Here is a 14,067-nt window from a genome sequence, read left to right as displayed (position 1 = left end):
GTCCAGCTCTCACTTCCATACATCACTACTGGGAAAACCATGGCTTTAACTATACGGACCTTTGTTGGCAAGGTGATGTCTCTGCTTATTTACACAAACAATGCACCTGCTCCTCTTCTCAGTCCCCCTCCCCCCATCATGGGTAACTATGCACAACCAGTTACAGAAAGGTAGCCGTGTTGGTCTGCCATAGTCAAAACAAAAATTTTTTTTCCTTCCAGTAGCACCTTAAAGACCAACTAAGTTCTTGGTATGAGCTTTCGTGTGCATGTGTGCATGCACACGAAAGCTCATACCAAGAACTAACTTAGTTGGTCTTTAAGGTGCTACTGTATGCACAACCAGAGAGGGATTTAGGAGAAGTGAAATGCCAGTAGACAAAATGTCACAACAGGGAGTGCTGTTAGGAAGAGAGTTAGATTCTGTCTTTCCTTTTCCTATTCAGCGGGAGGTAAATTGAGGGCTTTATATGCACTCCGTGATGTCAGTCCATGGCCAGATCTGATTGGCTAAATAGCACTGTGAGATCAAAGTCATATTCGTGGCAGGATTCCCTATTGGCAGCGAAAGCAGTGGGAGGAAGCAGCATATGGGGAACAGTGGCTATGAGCAGGCATGAACAAACATGCTAAAACTTAGGATTCTCTCCCATTCCCATCCACCCCATGGCAAGTTTCACTGCAGAATGCCTCTCTTACAAAAGATGTGATGTAGGATAAATCCATCTCTCCAAGCTTGGCTGTCTATGTTAGTTTTAGCAGTTAACTGTGACATGAATATTTCAGTAGATAGAGGCCTAAATTCTAATATTTCTTTTCTGTCACTTCCTTCACTTTCCTGAACTTGCTCATTTTATTCATTTTTGGCAATTCTTGGGGCTTAATTGCAATCAGGATTCAGAAGAGCTCATTTTTCTTTTAAACACCAGGACATGACCTTACAAAGTGTAATTTTTTTTAAAGAGAGAGACGATGGCAGTGCTTCCAATCAGAGGCAGAGGCAGTTGTGTTCAGTCATCTGCCTGAGCACATGAACATTGTATATGAGGATGAGGTGCACCCACCCCCAGTGCCCTTGTGCATCCCCAAACATCCCTGTATTTGCATTTCCTTGAATACAGGTAGAAATCTCCATGTGATCTGGGACACTTACAAAATCAGGATTCTTCACTGAACATAATGTTCTTCTGGCATATAAGCAACATGGATTGAAGGGACTTGCAGATCTTCCCTTTTCAACACAGGGATTGGCCAGGACAATGTGTGTATGTGGATATCATGTGTGAGGGAATTGGGAGTGAGGCTTATGGGCATAGAATCATAGAATGGTAGAGTTGAAAGGGATCCCAAGGGTCATCTAGTCCAACCACCTGCAATGCAGGAAAATCCACTAAAGCATCCATGACAGATGGCCATCCAACCTCTGATTAAAATCTCCAAAGAAGGAGAGTCCACAACCTCCTGGGATGCCATTCTCCTGTCAAACAGCTCTTACTGTCAGAAAGTTCTTCCTGACGTTAGAACCTCAAAGCCAAAGTGAGAGCATTTGGGTCAAAATTAAGGGAGAGAAGAATAACAGTGACCTCATTGTGGGAGTTTACTATAGATCCCCAAGCCAAACGGAGGACATAGATGATGCCTTCCTGGAACAGATGGCCAAGCATGCAAAAGGAAGGAAGATAGTAGTAATGGGGGACTTCAGTTACCCGGATATTTGTTGGATGTCAAACTCAGCCAAGAGCATAAGGTCAAACAGATTCCTCACTGGCCTTGCAGACAACTTCATTGTCCAGAAAGTGGGAGAAGCAACAAGAGGAACAGCCATTTTAGATCTGGTCCTAACCAATGTTGATGACCTGGTTAGTGGGGCAGAAGTGGAAGGATCATTAGGCGCGAGTGATCATGCTCTTCTGAAATTTACTATACAGTGGAAAGGAGCAGCCAAGCATACTAGGACTCAATTTCTCGACTTTAAGAAAGCCGACTTCATAAAACTTAGGGAAGTGCTGGGTGAGATCCCATGGACAGTAATACTAAAAGGAAAGGGAGTTCATGATGGCTGGGAGTTTGTTAAGAGGGAGATAGTAAAAGCACAACTTCAGGCAATACCAATGAGATGGAAACATGGAAGGTGCCTAAAGAAGCCAGGGTGGCTATCTAAAGAACTTTTAACTGAGTTAAGATTAAAAAAGGATGTGTACAAAAAATGGAAAAGGGGGGAAACCACCAAAGAGGAATTCAAACAAATAGCCAGCACGTGTAGACACAAAGTCAGAAAAGCTAAAGCACAGAATGAACTCAGGCTTGCTAGAGAGGTTAAAAGCAACAAAAAAGGCTTTTATGGGTATGTTCGTAGCAAAAGGAAGAACAAAGAAACAGTGGGGTCACTCAGAGGAGAAGATGGTGAAATGCAAACAGGGGACACAGAAAGGGCTGAACTCCTCAATGCCTTCTTTGCCTCAGTCTTCTCTGATAAAGAAAACAATGCCCGACCTGAAGAATTTGGAGCAAATGATTCAGCAGAGGAAACACAGCCCAGAATAACTAAGGAGATAGTACAAGAATACTTGGCTAGTCTAGATGTATTCAAGTCTCCAGGGCCAGATGAACTGCATCCAAGAGTATTAAAAGAACTGGCAGATGTGATTTCAGAACCACTGGCAGTCATCTTTGAGAATTCCTGGAGAACAGGCAGAGTCCCGGCAGACTGGAGGAGGGCAAATGTTGTCCCTATTTTCAAAAAGGGGAAAAGAGAGGACCCAAATAATTACCGCCCAGTCAGTCTGACATCAATACCAGGGAAGATTCTGGAGCAGATCATTAAGCAAACAGTCTGTGAGCACCTAGAAAGGAATGCTTAAGTCATGTCAGACTAACCTGATCTCGTTTTTTGACAGAATTACAAGCCTGGTAGATGAAGGGAACGCAGTGGATGTAGCCTACCTTGATTTCAGCAAGGCATTTGACAAGGTGCCCCATGATATTCTTGTAAAGAAGCTGGTAAAATGCGGTCTTGACTATGCTACCTGTGATGGGATGGTGAGCTGCTTGTGCGTAAAATCCTAGTCCCTCAGAGTTTGGCTAAGTCCACAAACCTCTGTCTGTGACGGAGCTCCTTAAGCATGGCTCCATCAGTCGCTCGTTGAATCGGACAGTGGGCGTTTACGGAACTTCTTCCAGCATAAAAGCTCCTTAACGGAAACGCGTCTTCTGGACTCTCGGCGTGACAGTTTCCGGCGAGGAGTAGGTGTCCCTATGGGAGGTCCTGAAACCTCCCCACTGTTCTCGCTTGAAGTGTCTCTGAGCCCTCCCTCCGACTCACTTTCCCTTGGAACTCCACTTCTCCCCCTGCTGGTTCCCTCCTCAGCTGAATGGTCTCTCTCACCCTCTGTGAGCCCTTTCACCTCCTGCTCCTCAGATGGCAGTTCCCTGACACTACCACTCAGTGGATTTGTAACTGGCTGACTGACCGAACCCAAAGGGTGCTCATCAATGGTTCCTCTTCATCCTGGAGAAGAGTGACTAGTGGGGTGCCACAGGGTTCTGTCTTGGGCCCGGTCTTATTCAACATCTTTATCAACGACTTGGATGATGGACTCAAGGGCATCCTGATCAAATTTGCAGATGACACCAAACTGGGAGCGGTGGCTAACACCCCAGAGGACAGGATCACACTTCAAAACGACCTTGACAGATTAGAGAACTGGGCCAAAACAAACAAGATGAATTTTAACAGGGAGAAATGTAAAGTATTGCACTTGGGCAAAAAAAAATGAGAGGCACAAATACAAGATGGGTGACACCTGGCTTGAGAGCAGTACATGTGAAAAGGATCTAGGAGTCTTGGTTGACCACAAACTTGACATGAGCCAACAGTGTGACGCGGCAGCTAAAAAAGCCAATGCAATTCTGGGCTGCATCAATAGGAGTATAGCATCTAGATCAAGGGAAGTAATAGTGCCAGTGTATTCTGCTCTGGTCAGACCTCACCTGGAGTACCGTGTCCAGTTCTGGGCACCACAGTTCAAGAAGGACACTGACAAACTGGAACGTGTCCAGAGGAGGGCAACCAAAATGGTCAAAGGCCTGGAAACGATGCCTTATGAGGAACGGCTAAGGGAGCTGGGCATGTTTAGCCTGGAGAAGAGGAGGTTAAGGGGTGATATGATAGCCATGTTCAAATATATAAAAGGATGTCACATAGAGGAGGGAGAAAGGTTGTTTTCTGCTGCTCCAGAGAAGCGGACACGGAGCAATGGATCCAAACTACAAGAAAGAAGATTCCACCTAAACATTAGGAAGAACTTCCTGACAGTAAGAGCTGTTTGACAGTGGAATTTGCTGCCAAGGAGTGTGGTGGAGTCTCCTTCTTTGGAGGTCTTTAAGCAGAGGCTTGATAACCATATGTCAGGAGTGCTCTGATGGTGTTTCCTGCTTGGCAGGGGGTTGGACTCGATGGCCCTTGTGGTCTCTTCCAACTCTATGATTCTATGATTCTACGTTTAGTCAGAATTTCCTATCTTGTAACTTGAAGCCATTGGTTTGCGTCCTACCCTCCAGCGCAGGAGAAAACAAGCTGGCTCCATCTTCCATGTGACAGCCCTTGAGATATTGGAAGATGGCTTTCCTATCTCCTCTCAGTCTCCTCTTATCCAGGCTAAACATACCCAGCTCCTTCAAGTGCAACTATTCTGCACACCTTCCAGCTTGTCAACATCCATCTTAAATTGTGGTGCCCAGAATTGGACACAGTATTCCAGGTGTGGTCTGACGAAGGCAGAACAGTACTATTACTTCCCTTAATCTGGACATTAGATTGCTGTTGATGCAGCCTAGAATAGCATTAGCTTTTTTGCTGCTGCATCACACTGTTGATTCATGTTATCCACAGTTTGTGTTTGTTAATAGCAGATGCATCTGTGGGTGACCCAATTTGGATCAGGTCTGCAGGAGGGGGGTTCAATCTTTTCCTCCAAGTTACATCTCAAGGTTCCTCTTTCCAGTTTCTACCTTCCCAGGTTCCTCTTGCCAGTTGAACAACCCCAAACTGCTATATATACAGGCAGCAACCATTTCGCACAGGGGTTCTGTTCCTGGTCCTGGTCCGCAAAGTGTGCATAAGAGGGCCCAATTATGCCTCATCCCACCCCCCATTATGCCTCATTATGCCCTCTTTTGGGTCCAAAAGGACCCCTGCAGAGGTGATCAAATGTCAATTGGATAAGTCTAAAATGGTCACCGCCTACTTACCCGCTTGGGGATGGTGTGGGTCCAGTCCATCAATACATAACCCCTAACAGCATCTAGTTAAGAAAAAGCCTCATTTATATGACCTTGGAAGAGGACTATAAGCTTTAACTTTTCATGCAGGTGGGAGGAAGGGGAAATCAGTGGTAAGGAACTGGTAAAACATCCAGTGTTTCTATTCAGGATACCTGGTTACTCCTGCCATTCACAATCTAAAGTGACCCTGGCCATGTATGACAAAGGATATCTGAGAGAGATTCCCTTTCAGGCAAAGCCTTTAAAAACCGGACTCTTTCTGTGCTATCAAATCCTGACTTATAATAAAATGCTTCCCTTTAAAAAATGACACCTGACCCTAAGCACATCAGGGGCATTTTAAATTGTGTGTCTGATCACTCCAGTCATGCATAGAACAAGGATGTTTTAAAACAGTCTTTCCAAAGCAGAGGACTGTCATTGTGCAACTAATCTGACACTTTCCCCCTTGAAATTTTGAATAAATCTTGACTGCAGCATGACCTGACTTCCACATCCACTCACACAAGGACTCCTCTTAGTTACTAAGGCTTAGTGCAGGGATAAAGAACCTGTGGCTTTTCAGGCGTTGTTGGACGGCAGTTCCCATCATCCCTGGCTACTGGCTATGCTGGCTGCCATTGATGGGTGTTGTAGTCCATCAATATCTGGAGGGCAATACTTTGGGGGAGGTCGCTCTAGCCCTACACTCATTAATATGAATAATTTTCCGTAATTGCACCCATTATTATCTTCTGTCACAGGAGAATTGTACATGGAGGTCACCCTATTCATCTCTGCAACAATCATATAAAGTAGGCTAATCTGAGAGATGACTTACTCAGGCTCACACAGGTTGAGCATCAGGATTGGGAGTGGATTTGAACACAAATCTTTGGTCCAAATGCAACACTCCATCCACTGTACTAGTTTGATTCCACATAGGCATTCACAGAAAGAGAAGGGGAAGGAATCACCATTTTATCAGCTATCAATAACCAGGAATGTTTGAAGGAGCTACTGAAGCAGCTGATTCACATATGGGATTCTTCCTAGATCTGAACTGGAAGTGCTTGCTCTATTTCATTAACACTTCCAGCAGCAGCAGATACTGCTCCCCCACACCCAATGCTCGAGGAGAAAATATTTGCCTTCATTTAGATTGTCCTCACTAGCTCTTCAACTGACTTTATTTGTCCTCAGTGAAGTCGTCCCCTAACTAGATCTGATTAGATGTGTCTGTTGCCACATGTTCCCATTCACATAATGGGACCAGGACTCATGCAAGAAGAATAAAGAAGCAGTAAAGAGAAAACGGGGGGGGGGGGTGAATGGTGTCAAGGCAGACCAGATAACAGAAGTGAGAGCAGAATAAAAATAAAATGTGAATATGCTTTAAAAATTAAGAAGGTTGGGATGGGGAATATTTCTACCCTGCAGTGCTACTTTTGACCCAAATATCAAAATTCAGTGAATTCCTACATGAGCCATCCCTTGGCTATGGGTACAACAGAGTAATTAAAGCAGCATTTCCCAAATTCCTGCTAGTTCAGAGACGCAATGGTTGGGGTTTTTTCCTGTATTGAAAGAGACATGCTTCACTCTTAAAGTTGGATTTAATTTTAGGCCATACAATGACAGCCTGTCCCCAGAGGACCCCCCCCCCCATGCTTCTGCAACAAGAACTACTATTTTGCAGTATTCCTTCTCTTGGGAGACACCTTGTGTGCCCAGGCGCCCCCATCCTACAGACCACCTTAAAACCAATGAATAATAAAACATGACAACTAGTATTTGGGTCAAATAAGACAACATTATTGGCTACAGGCATTGGGTAGAACCAACCATTTCTGACCGGCCTGCTGGGAGGATATTTATTTGGGGTCAATTGGAAGTGAGGGAGTTATTGAGCTACATCAAGGAGTGGCTCCCTCGTTGGATTGCTCCTGGGGTGTGCTGTCGTCCTTGCCCCCGCCTGGACATCTGGACAGAAGCATCACCCTTGATCCCTTTAATGGGATATCCCATTTTTCAGAGAAACAGGCAGAGACTACAACCTCCCCTCCATGCAAGACTATGCCTATCCAGTACCTAAATTGTCAGAGTTGTGATAATTGCTATAATGGCAAAAGCCACAGGGCTGAAGCCAATTTGCCAAGTGGGAAAATTCCAACTCAGTCCTGAATTTGGTGACTGACAGAGTCCATAGCCAGGTCTTATCATGGCAACACATACCAGCCAAATAGGGAGGGAGGGAGAACTGACAAAGAAGTGGCTTCCTAGGCAAGCCTCAGGCCTCCTTACTTATATACTCAGAGACTGGATCCAGATGAAGCCAGCCACCCTCATTGGACTGAGTGAATGCCTTACATAGGAGTCAACTCCTAGGGGCCAAGGTACTTTCACACACACCCCAATAAAATTTTTGAGCCCCCCCTCCAGTTGACAGGCATTGCCATTCAAGTGGTGTGTGTGCACTGTGTTCTTGTGATTGATGATGCAGGGCAGGGCTTACCTGGGCCGCCCCACCCCTATTTTATTCAAGTTTGAACCCCTGATGCCTTACAAAGGGGAAGCCTTAGATGATTCTTAAGCATATGTATAATGTGCTCTGAGGCTATGGTTAGCTCACACAGCCACAAAGAATGCATGTACTGTTTGAGTTAGCTAGCTGCATTTAAAGCACTCTTATACCACTTAACGGGACGTGGGGGGTGCTGTGGTCTAAACCACAGAGCCTTGCCGATCAGAAGGCTGGCGGTTTGAATCCCCACGATGGGGTGAGCTCCCGTTGCTCAGTCCCAGCTCCTGCCAACCTAGCAGTTCGAAAGCACATCAAAGTGCAAGTAGATAAATAGGTACTGCTCCGGCAGAAAGGTAAACGGCATTTCTGTGCGCTGCTCTGGTTCGCCAGAAGCGGCTTAGTCATGCTGGCCACATAAGTAAGGAGGCCTGAGGCCGGCTCCCTCGGCCTACAGAGTGAGATGAGCACTGCAACCCCAGAGTCGGTCACGACTGGTCCTAATGGTCAGGGGTCCCTTTACCTATACCACTTAACAGCTTCCCACAAAGAATCCTGGGAACTGTAGTTAGTTAAGGGTGCTGAGAGCCGTTAGGAGACCCTCTCACAGAACTACAATTCCCAGCAACCATGACAAACTACAGTTCCCATGTTGGTTTGTTTTTAGGAAGCCATGTTCAACAAATATGGACAAAGCACAAAGACAGGTAGTTACAAAAGACGGAAGACTACCAAAAACTTTCTTTGAAATGACTGACAATATGGACTTGATTGACATTTGGAGAACAAAACACCCATTAGAAAGAGAGGGAACCTTCTTTTCTGAAGCCAAAATGACATGGACACGGATTGACCAAATTTGGGTGACTAGCAGTATGGCGTCGAACATAAAGAAAGTGGAAATCTGCCCAAAAACCTTCTCCGACCATAACGCAGTAAAGATGGTGATGAAGCAAACAACAACTGGCTCCTTCAGATGGAGAATGAATGACACCTTATTTAGAGACGAGGAGATTTGTAAGAAGGCCCAAAAAACTTTGAAAGATTATTTTGAAATTAACTTAAGGACTAAAGTAGAAAAAAGAATAGTATGGGACGCAAGTAAAGCCGTGATGAGAGGGTTTTTGATACAACAAAATACATTAAAGAAAAGAAAGCAAAATGAGAGGAAAGAGAAAATCTTGGAAAAGATAAAAGAAGGGAAACTAAGATTGAAGCCAAAATCGCAAGAGATTTTAAGAGAAATTAAATTATATCAAACACAATACATGGAACTGATGAATCAAGAAATAGAATGGAAAATTAAACAAATGAGACAAAAGACTTTTGAATCTGCAGATAAATGTGGCAAGTTATTGGCTTGGCAAATAAAGAAGAGACAAAAACTTAGAATCATAGAATCATAGAATCATAGAGTTGGAAGAGACCACAAGGGCCATCGAGTCCAACCCCCTGCCAAGCAGGAAACACCATCAGAGCACTCCTGACATATGGTTGTCAAGCCTCTGCTTAAAGACCTCCAAAGAAGGAGACTCCACCACACTCCTTGGCAGCAAATTCCACTGTCGAACAGCTCTTACTGTCAGGAAGTTCTTCCTAATGTTTAGGTGGAATCTTCTTTCTTGTAGTTTGGATCCATTGCTCCGTGTCCGCTTCTCTGGAGCAGCAGAAAACAACCTTTCTCCCTCCTCTATGTGACATCCTTTTATATATTTGAACATGGCTATCATATCACCCCTTAACCTCCTCTTCTCCAGGCTAAACATGCCCAGCTCCCTTAGCCGTTCCTCATAAGGCATCGTTTCCAGGCCTTTGACCATTTTGGTTGCCCTCCTCTGGACACGTTCCAGTTTGTCAATGTCCTTCTTGAACTGTGGTGCCCAGAACTGGACACAGTACTCCAGGTGAGGTCTGACCAGAGCAGAATACAGTGGCACTATTACTTCCCTTGATCTAGATGCTATACTCCTATTGATGCAGCCCAGAATTGCATTGGCTTTTTTAGCTGCCGCGTCACACTGTTGGCTCATGTCAAGTTTGTGGTCAACCAAGACTCCTAGATCCTTTTCACATGTAGTGCTCTCAAGCCAGGTGTCACCCATCTTGTATTTGTGCCTCTCATTTTTTTTGCCCAAGTGCAATACTTTACATTTCTCCCTGTTAAAATTCATCTTGTTTGTTTTGGCCCAGTTCTCTAATCTGTCAAGGTCGTTTTGAAGTGTGTTCCTGTCCTCTGGGGTGTTAGCCACCCCTCCCAGTTTGGTGTCATCTGCAAATTTGATCAGGATGCCCTTGAGTCCATCATCCAAGTCGTTGATAAAGATGTTGAATAAGACCGGCCCCAAGACAGAACCCTGTGGCACCCCACTAGTCACTCTTCTCCAGGATGAAGAGGAACCATTGATGAGCACCCTTTGGGTTCGGTCAGTCAGCCAGTTACAAATCCACTGAGTGGTAGCATAGTCAAGACCGCATTTTACCAGCTTCTTTACAAGAATATCATGGGACACCTTGTCAAATGCCTTGCTGAAATCAAGGTAGGCTACATCCACTGTGTTCCCTTCATCTACCAGGCTTGTAATTCTGTCAAAAAACGAGATCAGGTTAGTCTGACATGACTTATTTTTCAGAAATCCATACTGACTATTGGTGATCACAGCATTCCTTTCCAGGTGCTCACAGCCTGTTTGCTTAATGATCTGCTCCAGAATCTTCCCTGGTATTGATGTCAGACTGACTGGGCGGTAATTATTTGGGTCCTCTCTTTTCCCCTTTTTGAAAATAGGGACAACATTTGCCCTCCTCCAGTCTGCCGGGACTTCGCCTGTTCTCCAGGAATTCTCAAAGATGACTGCCAGTGGTTCTGAAATCACATCTGCCAGTTCTTTTAATACTCTTGGATGCAGTTCATCTGGCCCTGGAGACTTGAATACATCTAGACTAGCCAAGTATTCTTGTACTATCTCCTTAGTTATTCTGGGCTGTGTTTCCTCTGCTGAATCATTTGCTCCAAATTCTTCAGGTCGGGCATTGTTTTCTTTATCGGAGAAGACTGAGGCAAAGAAGGCATTGAGGAGTTCAGCCCTTTCTGTGTCCCCTGTTTGCATTTCACCATCTTCTCCTCTGAGTGACCCCACTGTTTCTTTGTTCTTCCTTTTGCTACGAACATACCCATAAAAGCCTTTTTTGTTGCTTTTAACCTCTCTAGCAAGCCTGAGTTCATTCTGTGCTTTAGCTTTTCTGACTTTGTGTCTACACGTGCTGGCTATTTGTTTGAATTCCTCTTTGGTGGTTTCCCCCCTTTTCCATTTTTTGTACACATCCTTTTTTAATCTTAACTCAGTTAAAAGTTCTTTAGATAGCCACCCTGGCTTCTTTAGGCACCTTCCATGTTTCCGTCTCATTGGTATTGCCTGAAGTTGTGCTTTTACTATCTCCCTCTTAACAAACTCCCAGCCATCATGAACTCCCTTTCCTTTTAGTATTACTGTCCATGGGATCTCACCCAGCACTTCCCTAAGTTTTATGAAGTCGGCTTTCTTAAAGTCGAGAAATTGAGTCCTAGTATGCTTGGCTGCTCCTTTCCGCTGTATAGTAAACTTCAGAAGAGCATGATCACTCGCGCCTAATGATCCTTCCACTTCTACCCCACTAACCAGGTCATCAACATTGGTTAGGACCAGATCTAAAATGGCTGTTCCTCTTGTAGCTTCTCCCACTTTCTGGACAATGAAGTTGTCTGCAAGGCCAGTGAGGAATCTGTTTGACCTTATGCTCTTAGCTGAGTTTGACATCCAACAAATATCCGGGTAATTGAAGTCCCCCATTACTACTATCTCCCTTCCTTTTGCATGCTTGGCCATCTGTTCCAGGAAGGCATCATCTATGTCCTCCGTTTGGCTTGGGGATCTATAGTAAACTCCCACAATGAGGTCACTGTTATTCTTCTCTCCCTTAATTTTGACCCAAATGCTCTCACTTTGGCTTTGAGGTTCTAAATCTTGGATCTCTTCACAGGTATACACATCCCTGACATATAACGCCACTCCTCCTCCTTTCTTGTCTGGTCTGTTTCTCTGAAATAGATTGTATCCCTCCATTATTACATTCCAATCGTGGGACTTATCCCACCAGGTTTCAGTGATGCCTATTATGTCATATTTAGTTTGCTGTACCAAGAGCTCAAGCTCATCTTGTTTATTTCCCATACTTTGCGCATTAGTGTACAGACATTGAAGTCCATTAATCATTCCCCCGTGTCTCTTATTTAAGGATTTTTTCCTCCCACCACTAGGTCTGCGTGCTGTTTGCTCCATTCGGTCTATGACATTTGGATGATCATCTTCATCAATTGATAGACTCCTACCTTCAGGAGCACTGTCTCCCTCCCCCACATTAGTCAGTTTAAAGCCCTCCTGATGAGGTTTCTGAGATTTTTTGCAAAAACATTCCTACCAACCGTTGTGAGGTGCAGCCCATCGCTTGCCAGAAGTCCATCTTCAAGAAACTGCATTCCGTGATCTAAGAATCCAAACCGTTCCTGTTTACACCATTTGCGAAGCCAGTTGTTCACTTCCACTATTTTTCCCTCTCTCCCTGGGCCACGTCGTTCAACTGGGAGGACAGATGAGATGACAATTTGTGCATTTAATTGCTTCAATTTCCTGCCCAGAGCCTCGTAATCTCTTTTGATCTTCTGGAGGCTATTGCTTGCAGTGTCATTGGTTCCCACATGAACCAAGAGGAAGGGGTATTTGTCAGTGGGTTTTATGATTCCTTGCAGTCGTTCAGTTACATCTTGGATCTTAGCCCCGGGGAGACAGCACACTTCCCGAGACATCTTGTCAGGCCCACAGATCACTGCTTCTGTTCCCCTCAGTAGGGAATCCCCTATCACCACTACACGCCTCCTCTTAGGTCTGGTCGGGGTTCTTCCGTGAGCTGTCCGTTCCAAGGTCGCCTGCACATTCCCTGAAGACTGCCTTTGCTGCTCGTCTTCATATACCTGATCGACTGTAATGAGGGAGAGATCCTCAAATGGAGTCTGCTCTTCGTCTTCCATGCTAGGGGAAAGGACCTCAAAGCGATTGCGTATTTCTAAACAATCAGAGCGAACCCTGGGCCTCCTACTTCTTTGAGTCACGTTTCTCCATATATCTGGCTCCTGTGTTGGTGAACTAGCCTCCTTCTCAGGGGAGTCCCCTGTCTCCTCCTTGGTGGAGACGGTGTGCTCTGTTGCTTCCAAGAAGAGCTCCAGCTCTCTAATTCTTTGGAGCGTAGCTACACGTTCCTCCAGTTGCTGGACTTTGTCTTTTAAGAGGGCAATCAACATGCAATTGCTGCAGGTAAAGCTGCCTGCAACCTTTGGCAAGATGGCAAACATTGCGCAGGAACCACAGGCGACTGCAGCTGTTCCCTCACCCTCCATCTTGAGAAGGTGTCGTTGGGGGTGACTACAGCGGTCCTCCATCATAAAAAGCGTGAAGACAGGACAAATAAATCCCCCCCCCCAAAAAAAAAAAAACACGGTAACAAACATAGAAGTGGAAGGAAAGAACATATGTAACCCAGCGGAAATTAGGAACTGTTTTCAGAGCTACTTTAGACAACTGTACACACAAGGGCCGCAGAAAGAAATGGATATACAACAATTCCTCGAGAAAAATGGGCTGAAAAAGATTTCGCAGGAAAGTAAGACAATTTTGAACCAGGAGATATCAGCACAAGAAATAGAAGATGCCATTCAAAGCATGACGTTGGGCAAATCTCCGGGACCGGATGGACTGACTTCCAAATATTACAAAGTTTTGAAGGAAGGGTTGATACAACCTTTGAAGGAAGTCTGCAACGAGATCATGGAGGGGAGGAGGGCACCCGATACGTGGAGGGAGGCCTACATCACACTTATACCAAAGACAGAGACTGAAAAGACTCAACTTAAGAACTACCGACCCATCTCGTTACTAAATGTGGATTACAAAATCTTTGCTGATATTTTAGCAAAGAGATTGAAAAGAGTTTTGATGGAGGAGATTCATGGGGACCAAGCGGGCTTTCTCCCGAAAAGGGATTTGTCGGATAACGTAAGGAATATAATTGACATTTTGGAGAAGTTGGAAGTGAATATAAACACTAAGGCTGTCTTGATATTTGTGGATGCCGAGAAAGCCTTTGACAATATATCTTGGAGTTTTATGTTGAAGAACCTCCGGGGGATGGGGGTAGGCCAAGGGTTTGAAAACGGTATAGGTGCAATATACTCTGAACAGAAAGCAAAATTAATTG

The sequence above is a fragment of the Podarcis raffonei genome, chromosome 2, assembly GCF_027172205.1.
Source record: "Podarcis raffonei isolate rPodRaf1 chromosome 2, rPodRaf1.pri, whole genome shotgun sequence".
NCBI lineage: Eukaryota > Metazoa > Chordata > Lepidosauria > Squamata > Lacertidae > Podarcis > Podarcis raffonei.
This window is presented reverse-complemented; position numbering follows the sequence as displayed.